Source organism: Loxodonta africana, chromosome 11 (assembly GCF_030014295.1).
Source record: "Loxodonta africana isolate mLoxAfr1 chromosome 11, mLoxAfr1.hap2, whole genome shotgun sequence".
In the NCBI taxonomy this organism is placed as follows: domain Eukaryota; kingdom Metazoa; phylum Chordata; class Mammalia; order Proboscidea; family Elephantidae; genus Loxodonta; species Loxodonta africana.
The window spans coordinates 45506319-45528958 of record NC_087352.1 but is presented as its reverse complement, the minus strand read 5'-3'; the positions used below and the strand labels follow the sequence as shown (position 1 = coordinate 45528958).

Here is a 22640-nt window from a genome sequence, read left to right as displayed (position 1 = left end):
ATTTGATTTAACCTAGATGAAGTAGCAAAATGGACATACAGATATAGTAAGAATAAACCAATCTTAAGATAAAGATATTATTGGTATGGGATAATTCATTATTTAAGATAATAATTTAAAGATAAAATTATTTGCAAAGAAAGGTAATCAACTACTTTACAGATTTATTTGAGTCAGACTGAGGAGAAATAAATATAACAGCAGTTAATTTAAAAACATCTTTGAATTTATTTCTACTCTTTGATTTTTTTTTGCCTGGCTTGGACAAATTTCTAGAAAACAATATAAACGTATCACCAGTCTCTAAAATATAAATTTTGTGACTATGAGCATTTACATTTACAAAAAGGATCTATATTTATAATCTGTATTCTTTCTAGCAGGACTCACAGCTCCTTTCTGTCACCGACCTTGTGCCCTGGCTAAAGGAAGAGAAGGACACAGTCAATGCTTCACTGCCAGCATCTTCTCATAAGGGCAGCAGCTGGTGAGGCATTTGTATAGTAATACAAATTATATAACAACAAATCATATGACTTCAAGAATACCAGGCAGAGTATGATTACTGAAGTCAAAGGTGACCCATTTCAAGGAAACAATGTACTATTGTTTGAGCTCTATTTCTCACCTCATAAAAATCTGAGGACAGAATCTGAAACATAACAATATAATAGAACTAAGAGGAAAGGAGTTGGTTATGTAGAAAAGAGAAATAAAAGAAAGCAAAAGGCAGAGCTGGATATTTAGGGAGAATGTGAAGCAGGAATCCCCTGAAAAAGCTCATTTCTATGGATTCTTCGAACACTCTGTTTGAGAGTCAGAAGGGGAAAAAAGTGGCTGTATGTTCAAATTGCATAATTATAAAACTCATTAAAAATGACCAAGTACGATCAAGGTTCTTTTCTCTGATATTTTTTCTTTCCTTTTTCCTTCCTTCCTTTCTTTGTAATAAACTAATACTTTAACTCACTGGCAAATCAGGGATGTTACAACTATGTTATATGTAATTTTGCTTTTACCTTTATTTTTATCCTTAAAATTATACACATGAGTATTTGAAATTTTCTGAAGAAATAACAGGTTATCAGAGATCAAAATGTAGGGTAGGAAATGCCTCTAGGAATCAGGACTCAATATTAAAAATTTGCAAGTATAGCTACTATAAAACCAATATAAATATAAATTGCGTAGAAATTTTGATTTAAAAGTACACAAGAAAACAACATAATTTTTTAAAGTACAAATTAGGTATGTTCTAACAAGTCTATTTGGTTCACATTTTTGTATTTCCTAGAGTACAAAAGAGGCAAATTTCTATAGACACTCTCAACAAAACTTATGTCCCTTTTGTTGTTGCCATTAAGTGCCGTCAAGTTGGCTCTGACCCACAGCAACCCTACGTACAACACAACGAAACACTGCCTGGTCCTGCACCATCCTCACAATCATTGTTATGCTCAAGCCCATTGTTGCAGCCACTCTGTCAATCCATCTCATTGAGGGTCTTCCTCTTTTTTTTACCAATTATGATGTCCTTCTCCAAGGATTGATCTCTCCTGCTAACATGTCCAAAATGCATGAGGCATAGTTTCACCATCCTTGCTTCTAAGGAGCATTCTGATTGTACATCTACCAAGACAGACTTGTTCATTCTTTTGGTAGTCCTTGATATACTCAGTATTCTTCCCCAACACCATGGTTCAAAGGCATCAATTATTCTTTAGTCTTCCTTATTCATTGTCCAGCTTTCACGTGCATATGAGGCAATTGAAAACACCCTGGCCTGGGCCAGGCTCACTTTAGTCTTCAAGGTGACATCTTTGCTTTTCAACACTTTAAAGAGGTCTTTTGCAGCAGATCTGCCCAATGCAATATGTCACATGATTTCTTGACTGCTGCTCCCATGGGTGTTGATTGTGGATCCAAGTAAAATGAAATTCTTGACAACTTCAATCCTTTCTCCATTTATCTTGATGTTGCTTATTGATCCAATTGTGATGATTTTTGTTTTCTTTATGTTGAGGTGCAATCCATACTCTAAGCTGTGGTCTTTGATCTTCATCAGTAAGTGCTTCAAGTCCTCTCCACTTTCAGCAAACAAGGCTGTATCATCTGCATAATGCAGGTTGTTAATGCATCTTTCTCCAATCTTGATGCTACGTTCTTCTTCATATAGTCCAGCTTCTCAGATTATTTGCTCAGCATATAGATTGAATAAGCATAGTGAAAGGATACAATGCTGACACACACCTTTCCTGACTTTAAACCACGCAGTATCCCCTTGTTCTGTTCAAACGACTGCCTCTTGATCTGTGTACAGGTTCCTCGTGAGTGCAATTTAGTGTTCTGGAATTCCCATTCTTTACAATGTTATCTGTAATTTCTTACGATCCACACAGTTGAATGCCTTTGCATAGTCACTAAAATGCAGGTAAACATCTTTCTGATAGTCTCTGCTTTCAGCCAGGATTCATCTGACATCAGCAATGATATCCCTGGTTCCATGTCCTCTTCGGAATCCAGCTTGAATTTCTGGCAGTTCCTGGGTTAATATACTGCTGCAGCCACATCTGAATAATCTTCAGCAAAATTTTACTTGTGTGTGATATTAATGATATTGTTTGATAATTTCTGCATTCAGTTGGATCACCTTTCTTGAGAATAGGCATAAATATGGAACTCTTCCAGTTGGTTGGCCAGGTGGCTATCTTCCAAATTTCTTGTCATAGATTCGTGAGCACTTCCAGTGCTGCATCCATTTGTTGAAGCATCTCAATTGATATTCCATCAATTCCTGGAGCCTTGTTTTTCCCCAATGCCTTCAGTGCAGCTGGACTTCTTCCTTCAGTATTATCAGTTCCTGATCATATGCTACCTTCTGAAATGTTGAACGCTGACCAATTCTTTTTGGTATAATGATCCTGTTATTCTTTCTATCTTCATTTGACGCTCCCTGTATCGTTTAATATTTTCCCCATAGAGTCCACTATTGCAACTTGAGGTTTGAATTTTTTCTTCAGTTCTTTCAGCTTGACAAATGCCAAGTGTTTTCTTCCCTTTTGGTTTTCTATCTCTAGCTTTTTTCACCTGTCATTATAATACTTTGTCTTCTCGAGCTGCCATTTGAAACCTTCTGTTCAACTCTGTTACTTCATTGTTTCTTCCTTTTGTTTTAGCTACTCGATGTTCAAGAGCAAGTTTCAGAGTCTCTTCTGACATCCATTTTGGTCTTTTCTTTCTTTCCTGTCTTTGAATGACCTCTTGCTTTCTTCATGTACGATGTCATTCCACAACTCATCTGGTATTTGGTCCTTAGTGTTCAACATGTCAAATCTATTCTTGAGATGCTAAGTTCAGGTGAGATATACTCAAGGTTGTACTTTGACTCTGGTAGACTTGTTTAATTTTGTTTAGTTTCAACTTGAACTTGCATATAAGCAATTGATGGTCTGTTCTGCAGTCGGCCCCTGGCCTTGTTCCAACTGATGATATTGAGCTTTTCCATCGTCTCTTTAGACAGATGTATTCAATTCGATTCCTATGTATTCCATCTGGCGAGGTCCACATGTATAGTTGCCATTTATGTTGGTGAAAAAAGATATTTGCAACGAAGAAGCCGTTGGTCTTGCAAAGTTCTATCATGCAATCTCCAGGATCATTTCTAACACCAAGGCCATATTATCCAACTACCAATTCTTCTTCTTTGTTTCCATCTTTTGCATTCCAATCACCAGTAATTATCAATGCATCCTGATTACATGTTTGATCAATTTCAGACTGCAGAAGTTGGTAAAAATCTTCAATTTCTTCATCTTTGGCCTCAGTGGTTGGTGCATGAATTTGAATAATAGTCGTATTAACTGATCTTCCTTGTAGGCATATGGATATTATCCTATGACTGACAGCATTGTACTTCAGGATAGATTTTGAAACATTCTTTTCGATGATAAATGCAACACCATTCTTCTTCAAGTTATCATTCCCAGCATAGTAGACCATATGATTGCCCAATTCAAAATGGCCAATACCAGCCCATTTCAGCTCACAATGCCTAGGATATTGATGTTTATGTGTTCCATTTCATTTTTGACAATTTCTAATTTTCCAAGATTCATATTTCATATATTCCATGTTCTGACTATTAATGGATATTTGCAGCAGTTTCTTCTCATTTTGAGTCGTGCCACATTAGCAAATGAAGGTTCTGAAAGCTCGAGTCTATCCATGTCATTAAGGTTGACTCTACTTTGAGGAGGCAGCTCTTCCCCAGTCATCTTCTGAGTGCCTTCCAAGCTGGAGGGCTCATTTTCCAGCACTGTATCAGACAACGTTCCAGTGCTATTCATAAGATTTTCATTGGCTAATTCTTCTCAAAAGTAGACTGCTGCATCCTTCTTCCTAGTCTGTCTTAACGTGGAAGCTCCTCTGAAACCTGCCAGCCACGGGTGACCCTGCTGGTATTTGAATACCAGTGGCATAGCTTCCAGGAATACTCAAGACCCTGCAGTATGACAAACTGACAGACATGTGGGGGATTTCCTTTTAGCATATGATAAATCCTGACCAGTCCCTGGAGAAGGACATCATGTTTAGTAAAGTAGAGGGTCAGCAAAAAAGATGAAGACCCTCAAGAAGACGGATTGACACAGCAGCTGCAACGATGGGCTCAAACAGAGCAACGATTGTGAGGCTGGCACAGGACCAAGCAACTTTTCATTGTGTCGTACATGGGGTCGCTATGAGTTGGAACCTGCTCGACGGCACCTAAGAACAAAATCCTATTCAAGTATGTCAATATTGCTTGAGTAGGACAAACAGACACAGAAACTGATGAAACAAAAGAAAGTGGTCACGTACAAACAATGAAAAAGGACAATTAATAAGAGCTCACGGAGCAATCCAAGGTGAAAACAAATGGAAAAAATCTGAATTTGGTTTATTCACATACTATTTATAGTTTATAATACCTGCAAAGTATTTACTATATAGCAAAAGTATGGTTTTGATAGTTAATATTCAAAATTAAAAAAAAATTTTTTTTCCCTCTGTTAGTAAACTAACTTCATGAAATAATTCTTGATCCATTCCATACTGGTATTATGCAAGTATGATAAAATGTGCACAATCTTATGAAATTAGCACATATTTTAAAAAATTATTGTTTCGCTAGTATTCCTTCAATTAATCTCTCACTTATGGGAGATTAGGATGAAATGTTTAACAATTCATTGCTTACAAAAAGTTTGGAAGAAAATAACAAAGGTGATAACATGATTAGAAACAAGAGAAGAAATGTTAAATGAGAATGATCATTTAGCTTGCAAAAAAGAAAAACTATCAGTTACATGATAATAATTTAAAGGTAAAATTCCTCAGAAAGAAAGGTAATCAACTATTTTACAGATTTTTTTCAGTCAGAATGAAGAGAAATAAATACAACAGCAGCAAGAGGAATTAAGTAAGTTATAAAGAATAATATTCTTAGTTTGAGTGATTACACATGGGAAAGTTCTCAGGAAAATAGCAGAGTTTCCTCCCATGGAGATTTTTACCTTCAGATGAAAGTAGGGAAATTCATTCTTCTAAGATGTAAGTATGGTCATGCTCAAAGGCAGATATAGACTACATCAATAGCTTTTACACCTTTTTAATCACAACAGAAATTTTTTTCATAAGAAACAAAAAGTTTTGGGGGGGTGGAATATTATCACTTTTCTGCATAATTCCCTTGTTTGTGCACACCTGGAAGCATCTGTAGGTAGCCTTGATGCCACTCAGACCTTATGTCAAAAACCAGTAGGGTAAATGATCTTTCATGATTATTGATTTGATATTAGTATTTTAATTTCACGTTGATTCAAGTGATCTTATATTTATGACCAAAATTAGGTTCATGTGCCATAGCATCAAGAAAAACAATTGTATTTAAAGATAAAAAAAAGTTAAAATACTGTTCATACACGAGAGAGATATCTGGTTTTTGTCCCACAAGAGGCATCAGTGGAAACACCGCCAGAAGCAAAGAGAAGAATGTCCAACTCAGTGAGGTGATCTAAAATACAGAAATAAGTCATCTTTAGATAAACATACTATCAGAAAATATCAGGGTTTCACTGACTACATGGCTGTAAAACCAAAGGGACAATTCAAAACTTTATAACTGTTTACTTGAAAAAGTAATATAGTTATTATTTATGGATGGCTGTCACATACTGGAAACCCTAGTAGTGTAGTGGTTAAGAGCTATGGCTGCTAACCAAAAGGCTGGCAGTTCAAATCCACCAGGTGCTCCTTGGAAACCCTATGGGGCAGTTCTACTCTCTTCTATAGGGTTGCCGTGAGTCGAATTGACTCGATAGCAACAAGTTTGGTTTCTTTGGGTCATATACTAGGATACTTGCATATCTTATATCAGATATATGACAGCATTAGCTCATTTAATTCTCACAACAACTTTAAGAGATACGTTTATTATTTACAATATTTCTGAGCTCAGAGAAGTTAAAGTATGAGTACTGGGCCTATGATTAGTAAATGAAACATCAGGATTTAAACCTAGGTCTGATATTTCAAAGCAAGTGTTTTATTCAGCTTATGTTATGCTGCACATTGACTGCATCTCTAAGAAAACTGGTCTGCAAAAGTAATCAAACACTTGAGCACAGATGGAAATTAAGTAAAAATACGTTTTAAATTAGATCAAGGCTAAAAATGATCAGTAATCCCATTATTTAGAGATCTTTTTAAATTCTTCTAACATAGAAAGAAGCTATTTCTACCTCCCTGCTACCTCCATCAAAAAGTGGAAACATGAGAATATTCTTAGTGGGAGCATACTGGAAATCCCTAGCAGCTAAGGGAAGAAAATCAGGAGTAAAAATATTTTTAAATAGTCTATCATGAATATATACTTCTCAGGAGGAAAAAAAGAAAAAAGCTGAATTGTTAAAGAGATGGGGAAGTGGCACTGGGCCAGGAGGGAGGTGCCACCTCTGCCTCGAGTACACCGCATGGCTGTCTAAGTGACTGTACTTCTCAAGGCTTCTCTGGGCAGTTCCTCAGCTGCTTGATCATCTAGATATTTGAAGTTCAAGGGATTCAGGAACTGCTTCAGAGAACAAAATATCAGCTCTGCTTCTATAGTATTTCAATCATCACATCACTGGCTCATTCTGATATGAAAGACTATGAATCGTTGAAACTTTAAAGACAGCCTCAGTCCTCCTGTCAAAAGGACCAGGCTCTTTACATAAGGACACATTCTACCCCCTTGGGTAAAGAAAGGAACATTTCCTTGAGTTAAACATGCATCCAAACAAAGTAGCTGCTAGTCTGTCCTATGAAAAACATAGTACTTATACCTTTGCTTGAGTCCACAGCCGGGTGAAAAATGGCCAACCCGCAAATGCAACAAGTCCAGCTGTAAGCATATAGCGGTAGAAAAAACTGAGAACCTAGTCATGCATTGCAAAGGAGAAATGAAAAACAATGGCATTTAATACTAGTTACATAAATACGAGAGAAATCTGAAAAGGTAGTAATCTGGTAAATTACTCACTAATACTTCAATTCCCAAGATAAAGGCTAACAGATAGCCAACAAAATGACTCAGAGGAAAGGTCAACAGTGATGCAACAAGGTCTTGAATAACTTGAAATCTGTTTAAAAGATTACAGAAAGAGACTACTTAAACTCCATACAGAAAAAAACTCAAGTCATATATAGCGATTTTTGAACAAAGTCAGAAATCAGGTAATTTGCAACTTATGGATTATTTAAAAAAAAAAAAAGCAGAATAAAATCTAACAGAGTTGTTCCAATGGTCCCATCCAACTCTTTTTGTAAATTTGGATGTGTTTAGAAAGAATGTAATTACAAATAAATTTGGTAACGGAAGAGAAGGTTGGCTTTGGGAATATAAATACCAATGACAACAAATGAGTCTTGCTTGGACTTAGTTTAAAAACATTTATATGGAATTAGTACACAGACAGTACTAGAAATAAAACATAATAAACAAAATTTTATTTATTTGTGGGATGTTTTAAAATTATTTTTAAATTATTAATTTATTCTGTTTACTGCTTTAGGTATATTCAGTTCTTCTATTTCTTCTTGAATCAGTTTTGATAATTTATGTCTTTTTAGGAATTCATCCACTTCATCTAAGTTTTCTCATTTGTTGGCATACAGGATTCCTTTGTAATCCTTTTTTATTTCTGTAATGCTGTATAATGGTCCCACTTTCACTCCTAATTTTAGTAATTCAACTCTCTTTTCTTTTTTCGTCAGTCTAGCTAAAGGTTTGCCAGTATTGTTGAACTTTTCAAACAACAAACTGTTGGTTTAATTGATTTTTCTCTTTTATCTGTTTACTTCCACTCTAATCTCTAAAATATCCTTCTTTCTGCTTCATGTTTTGGGTTTAGTTTGCCTCTCTTACTCTAGCTTTCTAAGATAAGAGGTAAGGTTATTGATGTGAGATCTTTCTTTTTTTTCTAAATCAGGATATATAGCTATAAAATTCCCTCTAAGCACTGCTTCAGCTATGTATTAAAAGTTTTGGTATGCTGTGTTTTCATTTTGATTAATCTTTTTTTTTTTTATTAACTTTTATTGAGCTTCAAGTGAGCGTTTACAAATCCAATCAGTCTGTCACATATAAGTTTACATACATCTTACTCCGTACTCCCACTTGCTCTCCCCCTAATGAGTCAGCCCTTTCAGTCTCTCCTTTCGTGACAATTTTGCCAGCTTCCCTCTCTCTCTATCCTCCCATCCCCCCTCCAGACAAGAGATGCCAACACAGTCTCAAGTGTCCACCTGATATAATTAGCTCACTCTTCATCAGCATCTCTCTCCCACCCACTGACCAGTCCCTTTCATGTCTGATGAGTTGTCTTCGGGGATGGTTCCTGTCCTGTGCCAACAGAAGGTCTGGGGACCATGGCCGCCGGGATTCCTCTAGTCTCAGTCAGACCATTAAGTATGGTCTTTTTATGAGAATTTGGGGTCTGTATCCCACTGATCTCCTGCTCCCTCAGGAGTTCTCTGTTGTGCTCCCTGTCAGGGCAGTCATCAATTGTGGCCGGGCACCAGCTAGTTCTTCTGGTCTCAGGATGATGTAGGTCTCTCGTTCATGTGGCCCTTTCTGTCTCTTGGGCTCTTAGTTGTCGTGTGACCTTGGTGTTCTTCATTTTCCTTTGCTCCAGGTGGGTTGAGACCAATTGATGCATCTTAGATGGCCGCTTGTTAGCATTTAGGACCCCAGACGCCACATTTCAAAGTGGGATGCAGAATGTTTTCATAATAGAATTATTTTGCCAATTGACTTAGAAGTCCCCTCAAACCATGGTCCCCAGACCCCCGCCCTTGCTCTGCTGATCTTTGAAGCATTCATTTTATCCTGGAAACTTCTTTGCTTTTGGTCCAGTCCAATTGAGCTGACCTTCCATGTATTGAGTGTTGTCCTTCCCTTCACCTAAAGCAGTTCTTATCTACTAATTAATCAATAAAAAACCCTCCCCTCCCTCCCTCCCTCCCTGCCTCATAACCACAAAAGTATGTGGTCTTCTCAGTTTATACTATTTCTCAAGATCTTATAATAGTGGTCTTATACAATATTTGTCCTTTTGCCTCTGACTCATTTCGCTCAGCATAATGCCTTCCAGGTTCCTCCATGTTATGAAATGTTTCACAGATTCGTCACTGTTCTTTATGGATGCGTAGTATTCCATTGTGTGAATATACCACAATTTATCATTTTGATTAATCTTAAAATATTTTCTAATTTATGATTTTTTTCTTTGATCCATTATTTATTCAGAATTTATTTAATTTGGGAAGGGGAAATCTTAGTTATAGCTCTTCCACAATCTAAACAACCTTTACTAAACGCAACACAGGGTGACACTGATATATTAATTGTATTCAAAAAGGGGAAAGATAAAGAAAAAAAGATGTTTATGTACCATATTTGCACATCTATAAATGAATTAAGAGGACTTCACAATTAAACAATATTATAAATATGTCTTTGATGACTATGTTACAGAAAACAAATCTACTTTAAATACACACTTAATTTTAAACGATGCCAAGAAAAAAGGAAGCAAGATGTGTTCCTTACTCTCTTAGAACTGCATACCATATGGGCACCGGCAACAAACAATATATGTAGTAAGTCCAGGGACAGGCTTGAATCAGCAGGAAAAATGCTACTAAAATGCCAACAGCTACAAAACTACATTGCAGAAGACAGCTTGGTTTCTGAAAATCAAACAAAACATTGATACCATTCCAAACTCTTGCTAATTGACAGTTTTTTTAAGAGATTTTGTAAAGTGAAGAAAATATATTACTTTCTTCCAGTAGAACTACAACCAGATGAGTAATCAAAGATTCTATTACTTTCAATAATAATTGATGCTAAAGTCACTAGTGACAGGTTGTTGGGGAAAAGAATATTTTCATGGTCTGGAAGTATCATCTAAAGGATTACTTATTAATCAAAGGGGAAAATTAATATTATAAAGGAGAGTTGTGGCTTTTATTATCCATGGTGATCAAAGTTAGCATCGCCAAGAGTAGGATGAATTGATACCCTGACATAATGCAATAGAAAGTACACATCATCACCAATGTAGTGGTCTTATAAAAAATGTTTAACTTGAATCTCATAATGAGAAAACAATCAACAAATCCAGGAAGAGGACCGAGACAAACTGGCCTAGACTCTAGTACACATCATTGAAGAGTAATTTGGCAATGTGTGATAAAGTTAAGAATACAAGTTTCTTCCAAAGTCAAACCAAACTCGTTGCCATCGAGTTGATTCCAATTCATAATGACCCTGTAAGACAGAGTAGAACTGTCCCATAGGGTTTCCAAGGAGCAGCTGGTGGATTCTTGGGTAACAGCCAAGCTCTCAGCCACTGTGTCACCAGGGCTTACATGTTTCTTATGACTCAGCAACTCCTAAACCAATCTAAGTTTGGTTCTGTTTTCCTCTGCCCTCACCTACAATGTAGTAAGAATAATAAAAATAGTGAAGTTAAAAAACAAAACAAAACAAGCTACCACAGCAGGAACAACAGGAGGAGAAGCAAGTGAGTTTTAGCCCCTTCCAGCTGCTAAATTTTTAACTCAGTTGAAGTAAATGTATTGTTCAAAATTAATTTTCTAAACCACTTGTCCCAGAAAGACACAGAATACTTACAGCATGTTAAACAGTTGTAAGAAAAAACAAGAGTCAACAGAGTTGATACCACAGAAAAATTAGATTATTTATAAAGCAATCTTTATAGCCTTGTGAAGTCATAGGACCAATATTTTTAATATGTCCTTTTTTTTTTCTCCAGCTGAAGAAATAAAGGTAACTGAGGAAAAAAATGACGATCCACAATAAAACCAGATGAGGGATAAATAAGAGTATGATACAATGCCTTACACATTATAGAAACATTACAGTTAATTTGATTAAATCTCTTTCCTAAGTCCTAGTATTTCATACTACTACTTGAATGTTTTTTATATTCTCTGGACCTACCTTAACTTCTTTACTAACACCTCTTGTAAGGTTGGAATGAGATTTGATGAGCAACAAAGAAACATAAGATGTCCATCCCACAAAACCAATAACAACATTGATTATCAAAAAGAATCTGTCATAAGTATGATAATAAGACAATCCTTTCAATGCAAGATGAATCAGCTCCTTGCAAAGGGAGACCTATGGAGAAAGAAAATATAACTTGTCACATGGAAATAAAAAATAAATTTCAAAGAAAAGAAAAATTTTTAAGTTCCTAATAACCAAACCATTTTATTAAAGTTATAGCAAGTAATTATAGGTGATGCACCTACGTAGATTTTGTTTGTAGATTTCTTGAAGAGTACAATTAAAAAGTAATGAATAAAGTGAACTTATTTTTCAATATTGGTAGGAAAGAGCATTTTAAATGTAAACTATCCATGATAGGTTTAAAAATATGTAGTGTTTCAGAATTCCTCACTCTTGTGAAAGTGATCTCCATATCACATATAAAAGAAAGAAAGTCTCAACTGAGAGGCCAACATTTCTATAATTCTTGACTTTCTCATATCAGATTACCCAAATCAATTATAAACTATCACTAAATATGCATATTTAAGGATTAAGATGTGTCTGACTCAAGCCATGATGTTTTCAATCACCTCATATGCACACAAAAGCTGGACAATAAATAAGGAAGACCAAAGAATTGATGTCTTTGAATTATGGTGCTGGCGAAGAATATTGAATATATTCAGAAGAATGAACAAATTTGTCTTAGAAGATGTACAAGAATGCTCATTAGAAGCAAGGATGGCAAGACTTCATCTCACATACTTTGAACATGTTATCAGGATGGATCAGTCTCTGAAGGACATTATGAGTGGTAAAGTAGAGGGTGAGTGAAAAAGAGGAAGATCCTCAATGAGATGGATTGACATAGTGGCTGCAACAATGGGCTCAAGCATGACAACAATTGTAAGGATGGCACAGGACTGGGAAGTTCATTCTGTTGTACATAGGGTTGCTATGATTCGGAACTGACTCAACGGCACCTAAAAACAACAGTGATAAGTATATGTATGTATGTACATATATCTTAATGTTTTAGAAGAGAAAGTGGCTTACCAGTTGATAAATGATAAAACTTATCATTAAAACACATGGTATTATTTAGGCAATTTTGGAAGCTAAAAATAGAATTCTTTCCTACAGAGTTATAAGACTATTTAACAAAGAGAAAACAATTAATAGTAAAAATAAAGAAAACATATTGAGGTTGGGAGTGGGAACACTTAAATCTCCAATATGAATTGTTAAACTTCTGATAAAACCAAAAACCAATCCCACTGCTATCAAGTCAATTCCGACTCATAGTGACCCTATAGGACAGAGTAGAACTGCCCCATAGAGTTTCCAAGGAGCGCCTGGTGGATTCGAACTGCCGTCCCCTTGGTTCGCAGCTGTAGCACTTTACCACTACGGCTCCAGGGTTTCCAAACTTCTGATAGTAACTCCAAATGTACAAATATATCTTATTCTAAACGAATATATGTAAGTAGGGTGACTTTAATATAGAATGTATTTTGTCATCACAAAAAATGGCATAATGGACTTAAATTCCAATGCTAACCTACAAAAATTTACATATTGTATTATTGTATGTGGTACATAGCTACTTGTAGTCAAGAAATTCAACCCTTTCTTGGGAGCTAAGGAAAGCTCCCTGGCTGCCCACTTTTCTTTTCATCTACATACCTCACCTCTCTCCATTATGGAAATGATCAGTAATTTACATGCACAATGATTTTGTACTTACTACTTCTGCATGCTTTCCTTGCTTTATATAAGATCTTGCTTTCCTTAAATTGTTGAGCTGTTCAGAAGTAGAAAGTAACCTATAACAGAAAAAAGACATGCTTAAAACGTTTCTTCATTCCAATTATACATTTTTTTTAATTGAAAAGATAATTAAAAATTAAAATAAACAAGCAAACCTTGAGCTCAATTGTACTGTTGTTGGTTATCTTAACACTTCCAAGGAACAACTTGTAGTTTAATTCGGCTTTAGCAACCCAAAGTTTGAATACATGTTTTTGCTTCTAATGGCAATCTCCTTCCCATTTCTTTTTTTCCTAAAATATGCCTCTTCCTAAGAACCCTACTTTATTTTCTCCCATTACATGGCTTTTTTTTTTTCTTAAAAATGTTCTATCACCCCACTTTGACCTCTATAGTACAGGTTTTTTCCAATATGAAGTGGTTTTCCTCCTTTTAAAGGTTATTTACTTGTAGGCAAATATTTTGTTTGGCCTAGTCATGCAGCACCTCCTGCTGGTCTTCTCATGGAACACCATTAGGTTGGACCCAATTTTAGTTTTGCGTAAGTATTTGTCACAGCCTGCTTCTGTGAAGATTTACAGCCTTGGAAATTCTGAGGCAGTTCTACTCGGTCCTATAGGGTCACTATGAGTAGTTATTGACTCAGCAGCAACAAGTTTTAAGTATTTGTCAAAATGGATAATCATTATTTTCTTGAGAGGTCTTCAAAATATCAAAGAGGAAATTTACCGATCGTATTTTTTTCTACAGGTTAAAATAATTTACTATTTCATCATCCTTAAAATTATTTCATCATTCACCAATTATTTCCAATCTTTTTAGAAAAGACTAAAATAATAATCATCATTATTACTGTGTGATCCTTTAGTCCTTTTATTGTGTTTCCCAGAGTACTGCATCTAGGGGCGGATTCTTGAACAGGCAAGGTAAGCACGTACTTACCTTGCTTACCAGATCATTTGTAATAAACAATTTTACCTTTTTTCACCACATCAAAGATTCTGCTTCTAGGTATGGCTGGCCATCTATCTCTCTTCCCAATCCCACAGCACCTTCCTACAGAATTAAAGCCTCTTTTTAAATTTACAGTTTGTGACAGGGACAGATGACCCAGTAAGTAAATAAAATACTGCCCCACATCTTCGGAGCCAAGCCATCAAGCCCTGTTGAATCCATTTCCTTAAGGTCTCTCATACCCCTCTCAATCTCTCCATCCCCTCAACCAGCTATTCAAAGGTATCTAGCTAGCATCTGGCTCATTATTTAACAAAAACAATAGTTTGGAGCTGCCACTAATGTGTACACAGAGAGACAAAGTTTCTAAGTAAACAAACCTATCAGCATAGAACTCGGTGAGAAATTCTTTTTAAAAGCTAAATTCTTAAAAATATAAGAGACTTACTTAAATGGTATAAACAAAAATGGCAAAGTAACTTCTTTTTTCTGAGTCATTTTCACCTGGGAACCAAGTATGAAAATATCTTATTATAAGTCAGAAAAAAATTATTTTTAAAATATAAACATCTGTTAAAATGGCTCTTCAGAGATGGTTAAGCACTTTGAAAATAAATTGAATTTTGGGTTACTATATTATTTCATAAATATTTAAAGAACAAATTTAACATTATCTTATTATCACAATAAGCTGAGAATTAAGCATGTCAAGCTTGCAAAATAACACACTGTAATGTGATTAAATTGTACTTCTTATAACTCTTGAAAAATGAAATAAGCCAAACAGCAGTTTCAAGAATAACAAGAGTTTTCAGTTAAAGGTCCACCTCTTTAAGTTCTCAATGCATATACTACTGTACATGGAATGACAAGAAATGTTGCAATCTCCAATTCTACTTCTATAGGGCATATTTCACACTGATATGGCTGCTAATTTTCATAAACATATGTGGTAATCTTACAATCAGGGACACTCCTCAAAGGTAATTCTATACCCAGAAACTGACTCATAGAATCTGCACCTCAGAAATGTGAAACTTTATAGACAAAACTGAGAGGTAAATCATTAAAAATAATAATTTATTAAAACATAAATTATTTCCACTTAACATAGTTGATTTTTTTTAAATTGCAGTAGTTTTCCATTTGTGAGAGACTTTCTTATACCTTGAACTGTTCAAGAATCTGGACTGTATTTGTAAACATGCTCTCTGCTTTGAAAAGATCAGTGTTGTTAAGATAATCCACAGGAAGGGTCCCCTGCAAATAATAAACATTGGCTTAATCTTACCGTTAAAAAAGCTCAGGCTAGTCATAGAAAACAACATAGACTCATAAGGAAGCAATAAAGATGAGAAATATAGAAAAATAAATTACTAGAATATTTAAGGAAAAATCCTCTTTAAAGCCATAAGCCTTTTTAAATGTTCTATTATTTTTCTCACAAACTAGATGTAGTACAGTAAATAAAGCAAAAAAGATGAACTTAGTTCAATAAAAACTAACATTATTGAAAGACTACTATGTGGTAGGCACTGAACTAAGTGTCTTACACGTTACCTCATTTAATTCTCACAACCACATGAAATAAGACGATTATATTCTCATTTAAGATGACAGAACTCAAACATGAAACATTAATTTACCAGAGGCCACATTGTAGTAAATAGTGGAGCTGGGATATGAACAGACATTCTTTCTACTCTGTATTTTTTTAGTGTCTTTATTGTCCAATTCTTTTAGTGACATCTAAAGAAAAATTAACATCAATCCTTCTCAAACTCTTTGAAAAAACAAAAGAGGAAGGAAGACTTCCTAACTCATTCTATAAGGCCAGCATTACCCTAATACCAAAACCTGGTAAAGATACCACAAGAAAACTACAGACCAATATCCCTTATGAACGTTGCTGCTGCAGATACAGATGCAAAAATCCTCAAAAAAATAGTAGCAAACCAAATCCATTAGCAAATTAAAAGGATTATATGCCACAACCAAGAGGGATTTAATCCCAAAAATTCAACTATAAGAAAGTCAATGTAATACAACACGTTAATAGAATGAAGGAAAGAAGCTAACACACTGGCAAGTAATGAGATAAGAAAGAGAAAGTAGAAATCTAAAGTGTAATTAGTAATTAGTCCAGGAAAAAAAAATGGATAATCATAGTCAAGAAATGGAGATAACAAATAATATTCAAAAAGTCAAAAGCCAAAGTGATGGTCAAAGCCAGGAGGTCATCATGGAATCACTAAACCAGAACAAGGCAGCGTATCAGTGGGTGGAGAAATCACTGAGGTGGATTACAACCAGTGTACTTAAAAAAAAAAAGGCGAAATATGAAAAAGTGTACTACACATAGTAAGAGTAAGGACTGTTCTAAGAAACGTTTGCTTCAGTTTTACACACGCACATGACTATAACAGCTCATGTTTACTTGGAGTTTCTGAATTAGATGATTAGAGTTAGTAAATTGGATTGAGCTAATAAAAGAGGCTGATTGGGATGGATATTTTTTGTTTGTTTCTTTTCTGGCTTTTCAGCATACAGTTCCCATTCTTAACATTTCCTGTTGAGAAATCTTCCCCGCTGGATATAGCATGGTGGGTCTGTAATGAGGAACTCTACCTTCCCTTATTGAAGAGCAGATAAATGAGCCAGATGAGGCCTCTCAAATGGCCACAGCCCAGCATTTGACTCCTGCAAATCAAGAAATAGAAACTGAACCAGGTGGTCCTATACGGTCTCTATAAGTTGGAATCGACTTGACCGCAGTGGGTTTGGTTTTTGGTTCAGAGCCTCCAGGGTTCTCTTGGTTCCTGCCTATTTCCAAGCCTATTTTTCGAGTGCCTCTTTGATTTAGCAAATTACCAATATCTTTTCAATAAATTCCCCTTAAATGGTCTCAGTTTCTGCTGCTTGCAGTCAAAAAATTATTATACATTTTTATCACCTATAATTAGAATAAAATGGTTTTTTATAAATTAGAATACAAAGATATAAATCTATATCCTATTTTAGAAAATAAAACATTGCCAAGAAATATTATTAGGCTTGCATTCCATGTCTTAGATTATGATACATTTACAATTACGAAGTTTACACATTGAAACGAATATATGGGAAAATATAGTTCTGTATGTAAAAAAGATTACACAAATAAATACATATTAAAGTGTAACTTTTACTGTGTAATACTGTTTGTGATAATAAAATTTTAATCCTTACCACTGAATTAAGGGGAAAGGGAACTCCAATAAGGGAAGTCATCAGTGGTGCAATGTCAACCTACAAACAGAAAAAGTTCAATTCTAAGAAGTCTACCGACTTGAATAAGGAAATTGAATAATTAATCTAACTGTATTTTGGAACATAACCATGATATTTCTTATAATCCATTACCTTCAAAACATTTATTTAACACACAGTAGATACTGAACTCTAAAAATGTGTCATGCTAGAGGTATATAAACTTAAAAAAAATAATTTTGAAAGAATTAAGAGTCCTAAATGTAAAAGATGCTATAACAACAACAACAACAAAAAAAAAACCCACACATCTGTCAGTTTGTCTTCCTATGGGGGCTTGTGTGTTGCTGTGATGCTGGAAGCTATGTCACTGGTATTTAAATACCAGCAGGGTCACCAAAGGCAGACAGATTTCAGAGGAGCTTCCAGACTAAGACAGGCTAGGAAGGAGGATGCAGCAGTCTACTTCTGAAAAGAATTAGCCAATGAAAACCTTATGAACAACAGGGGAACATCGTCTGATATAGTGCTGTAAGATGAGCCCCTCTGGTTGGAAGACACTCAAAAGATAACTGGGGAAGAGCTGCCTCCTGAAAGGAGTGGATGTAGTAATAGTTTCAGGACCTTCATTTGTTGATGTGGCACAACTCAAAATGAGAAAAAACAGCTGCAAATATCCATTAATAACAGAAACATGGAATGTATGACGTATGAATCTAGGAAAATTGGAAATCATCCGAGATAGAATGGAATGCATAAACATCGATAGCCTAGGCATTACTGAGCTGAAATGAACCGCTATTGGTCATTCTGAATCAGACAATCATATGGTCTACTACGCCGGGAATGACAACTTGAAGAGGAATGGCATCACAGTCATCATCAAAAAGAACATTTTGAGATCTATCCTGAAGTATAACACGGTCAGTGATCAGATAACATCCATATGCCTACGAGAAAGACCAGTTAATACAACTACTATTCAAATTTACACACCAATCGCTAAGGCCAAAGATGAACAAACTGAAGATTGTTACAATTTCTGCAGCCTGAAATTAACTGAACATTCAATCAGGATGCATTGATAATTACTGGTGATTGGAATGTGAAAGCTGGAAACAAAAAAGAAGAACTGATAGTTGGAAAATATTGCCTTGGTGATAGAAGCAATACCACAGATCACATGATAGATTTTTCATAAGACCAATGACTTCTTCATTGCAAATACCTTTTTTCAGTAGCATGAACAGCGACTATACATGTGGACCTCACTGGATAGAATACACAGGAATCAAATGGACTACATCTGCAGAAAGAGTTGACGGAAAAGGTCAATATCATCAGTCAGAACAAGGCCTGGGGCCTGCTCATATGCAAGTTCAAGTTCAAGTTGAAGAAAATTAGAATAAGTCCACAAGAGTCAAAGTATGACCTTGAGTATATCCCTCCTGAATTTAGAGACCATTTCAAGAATAGATTTGAAGCACTGAATACTAATGACCAAAGACCAGACAAATTGTGGAAGGACATCATACATGAAGACAGTAAGAGGTCATTAAAAAGACAGGAACAAAAGAAAAGCCCAAAAAGGATGTAAGAGTCTCTGAAACTTGCTCTTGAACACAGGGTATCTAAAGCGAAGGGTAAAAATGATGACTTAAAAGAGCTGAAGAGAAGATCTCAAAGGGCGGCTTGAGAAGTAAAGTATTTTAATGAAATGTTCAAAGACCTGGAGTTAGAAAACCAAAACAGAAGACCACACTTGGCATTTCTTAAGCTGAAAGAACTGAATAAAAAATTCAAGCATCTAGTTGCAATTCTGAATGATTCTATGGGCAAAATATTGAATGACATAGGAAGTACCAAAAGAAGATGGAAGTAATATACAGTCACTGTACCAAAAAGAATTGGTCAATGGTCAACCATTTTAGGAGGTACCATATGATCAAGAACCAATGGTACTGAAAGAAGAGGTCCAAGCTTCATTGAAGGCATTGGTGAAAAACAAGGCTCCAGGAATTGATGGAATACCAATTGAGATGTTTCAACAAATGGATGCATCACTGGAGGTGCTCACTCATCTATCCCAAGAAATTTGGGGTATAGCTGCCTGGCCAACCAACTGGAAGAGATCCATATTTGTGCCAATTATAAAGAAAGGTGATCCAACAGAATGTGAAAATTATTGAGCAATATCATTAATATCACAGGCAAGTAAAATTTTGAAAGATAATTCAAAAGCAGTTACAGCAGTACATCGACACGGAACTGCCAGAAATTCAAGCCAGATTCAGAAAATGATGTGGACCCAGGAATATCATTGCTGATGTCAGATGGATCATGGCTGGAAGCAGAGAGCACCAGAAAGATGTTTACCTATGTTTTACTGACTATGCAAAGGCATGCAACTGTGTGGATCATGACAAATTATGGTTAACATTGTGAAGAATGTGAATTCCAGAACAGTTAATTGTGCTTATGAGGAACCTGCACATAGACCAAGAGGCAGTCGTTTGAACAGACCAAGGTGATATTGCATGATTTGAAGTCAAGAAAGGTACGCATCAGGGTTGTATACTTTTACCACACTTATTCAGTCCATAGGCTGAGCATATTAATCTGAGAAGCTGGATTGGAGGACCGGAAGAAGACTCATTAACAACCTGCAGTATGCATATGACACAATCTTTCTTGCTGAAAGTGAAAAGGACTTAAAGCACTTAACTGATGAAGATCAAAGACTACAGCCTTCAGTATGGATTACACCTCAACATAAAGAAAACAAAAATCTTCACAACTGGACCAATAAACAACATTATGATAACTGGAGAAAAGATTGAAGTTGTCAAGAATTTCATTTTACCTGGATCCACAATCAACTTCCACGGAAGGAGCAGTCAAGAAATCAAGCGACGTATTGCACTGGGCAAATCTGCAGCAAAAGACCTCTTTAAAGTGTTAAAAAGCAAAGATGTCACTTCAAGGACTAACGTGCACCTGACCCATGGTGCTTTCAATCACCTCATAAGAATGTGAAAGCTGGACAATGAATAAGGAAGACCAAAGAATAATTGATGCCTTTGAATTATGGTGTTGGCGAAGAATACTGAATATACCATGGACTGCCAGAGGAATGAACAAACTTGTCTTGGAGGAAGTGTAGCCAGGGTGCCCATTAGAAGCAAGGATGGAGAGATTTCGTCTCACATACTTTGGACAAGTTATCAGGAAGGACCAGTCTCTGGAGAAGGGCATCGTGATTGGTAAAGCAGAGGGTCAGTGAAAAAGAGGAAGGCCCTCAATGAGATAGATTGACACAGTGGCTGTAACAATGGGCTCAAGTATAACAATGATTGTAAGGATGGCGCAGGACCAGGCAGTCTTTTGTTCTGTGGTACATTGCGTCGCTATGAGTGGTAACCAACTCACGGGTACCTAACAACAAACAACTATCTGATTATGATCCAGTCTGTCGATGAGTAAGAGATGTTCTTGTGATGTAGACTTCATTTATTCCTATCCTTTGATAATGATTTGTTTTAAGTTAACAAATTGATAATGATTTATTTTAAATTAACAAATTGAATTGGTATTCTGATTTTTATATATTTTCTTTCTCTTGGCCAATATGCTTCTATCCTGGGAGAAGAATTTGTTCTTGTTGTTCTGAGAAAAATCAGCTTTCTGCAACTGCAGGCCTGAAGGTAAGACCCTAGACCTTAGTTTAAACACCAGAGTATGGAATGTCAGCTGATGAGATGACCTGAAGAAGGCAGGATATTCCTGCCACTTTTGGAGGCCACATCCCAATGATACCGTGCCTTCTACAAATGTGAAGATTATTTTTGGTTAAGTAGTATATCTTCAACAATGACAATTTTGTGCTTCATTTTAAGATAATACTACCAGTCTAACTTCATTAGGCTGACAACGCATTTTTCTGTATTAGAAGGTTTCTACCTGAGCAATCTATACTCTGGTCACTTATTTCCCATTGTACTTACAAGGCAAGATTGGAATTAAAGGTACAAAAAGTATTAATAAAAAGAACAAAAGTAACTGACATACTACAAGGAAGAAATTCATAACAGAGTTTTATTAGATCTGTGTTTAAAGTACCCACACAAAGCAACCAAGACAAAAATAATCACAGAAATATAATAGTCATGCTAATTTAAATTTACATAACAGTTCTGTAATTATTCTCTATTCCTTGGAGCCAGTCTTCTGCTTTTAATTTCACTTGAGGCTATTTTATTACGCCACAAGAAAAATTACTTGGCCTAAATTTTTGTGTTAAAGTATTCCCCTTAGCAACTGAAATGTTGTATTCTTCACTATTATTATTTTTACACCTATTTTCACAGACACCTTTTCTAACTTCCCTTTGGAAGACAGAATTAAATTTGAATGAGATTAAATTGGACATGGATACCTGATTGACATCGAGCCTCTTCCAGTTCTCCAGTTTCCATTCTGAAAGACACAATCAGACACAAGATCTGATGATAAGGATTTTAAAAAGAATGAGTCATTTGATAATTAGGGAGTTGTCAACATTTAATGGAAAACATAAGTATTAGAAACATTTCTGTCTTTCAAGCCAATGTTTACTGGAAACATTTCTGTCTTTCGAATATAACCCGAAACCTAAACCCATTGCTGTTGAGTCAATTCCAACTCATAGTGACTCTATAGGACACAGCAGAACTGCTCAATAGGGTTTCCAAGGAGTGGCTGGTGGATCAAACTGCTAATCTTTTGGTTAACAGCTGAGCTCTTAACCACTGTACCACCAGGGCTCCTTTGAATATAAAAAAAATAAATAAAATTTATTTTTTTTTATTATTGAATATAAAGGGTGTTCTAAAACACAAAGATGTAAAATTTTAAAATGTAATTTTAAAAAATTGTCTGCAAACAATGGACACAGGAAATCCAGGTAGAAAGGAGGAATGTGTGGTCACAGTATAGGGATAGCAAGTAGAGTCACATAACAATGTGTGTATAAATTTTTGTATGAGAGACTAACTTGAGCTGTAAACTCTCACCTAAACCAGAA

The 22640-nt window shown here is 35.6% G+C and overlaps 1 long non-coding RNA gene across 1 annotated transcript; it reads right to left on the bottom strand.

The window, feature by feature from the left end:
* Positions 1 to 15389: 15389 nt before the first annotated feature.
* On the bottom strand, positions 15390 to 22336 carry LOC135232848 (uncharacterized). The gene is made up of 3 exons (XR_010323443.1): positions 22014 to 22336; positions 17558 to 17617; positions 15390 to 15589 (listed from the first exon to the last, which is right to left on the bottom strand). It is a non-coding gene; the product is annotated as an uncharacterized LOC135232848 (long non-coding RNA).
* Between the last annotated feature and the right edge of the window lie 304 nt (positions 22337 to 22640).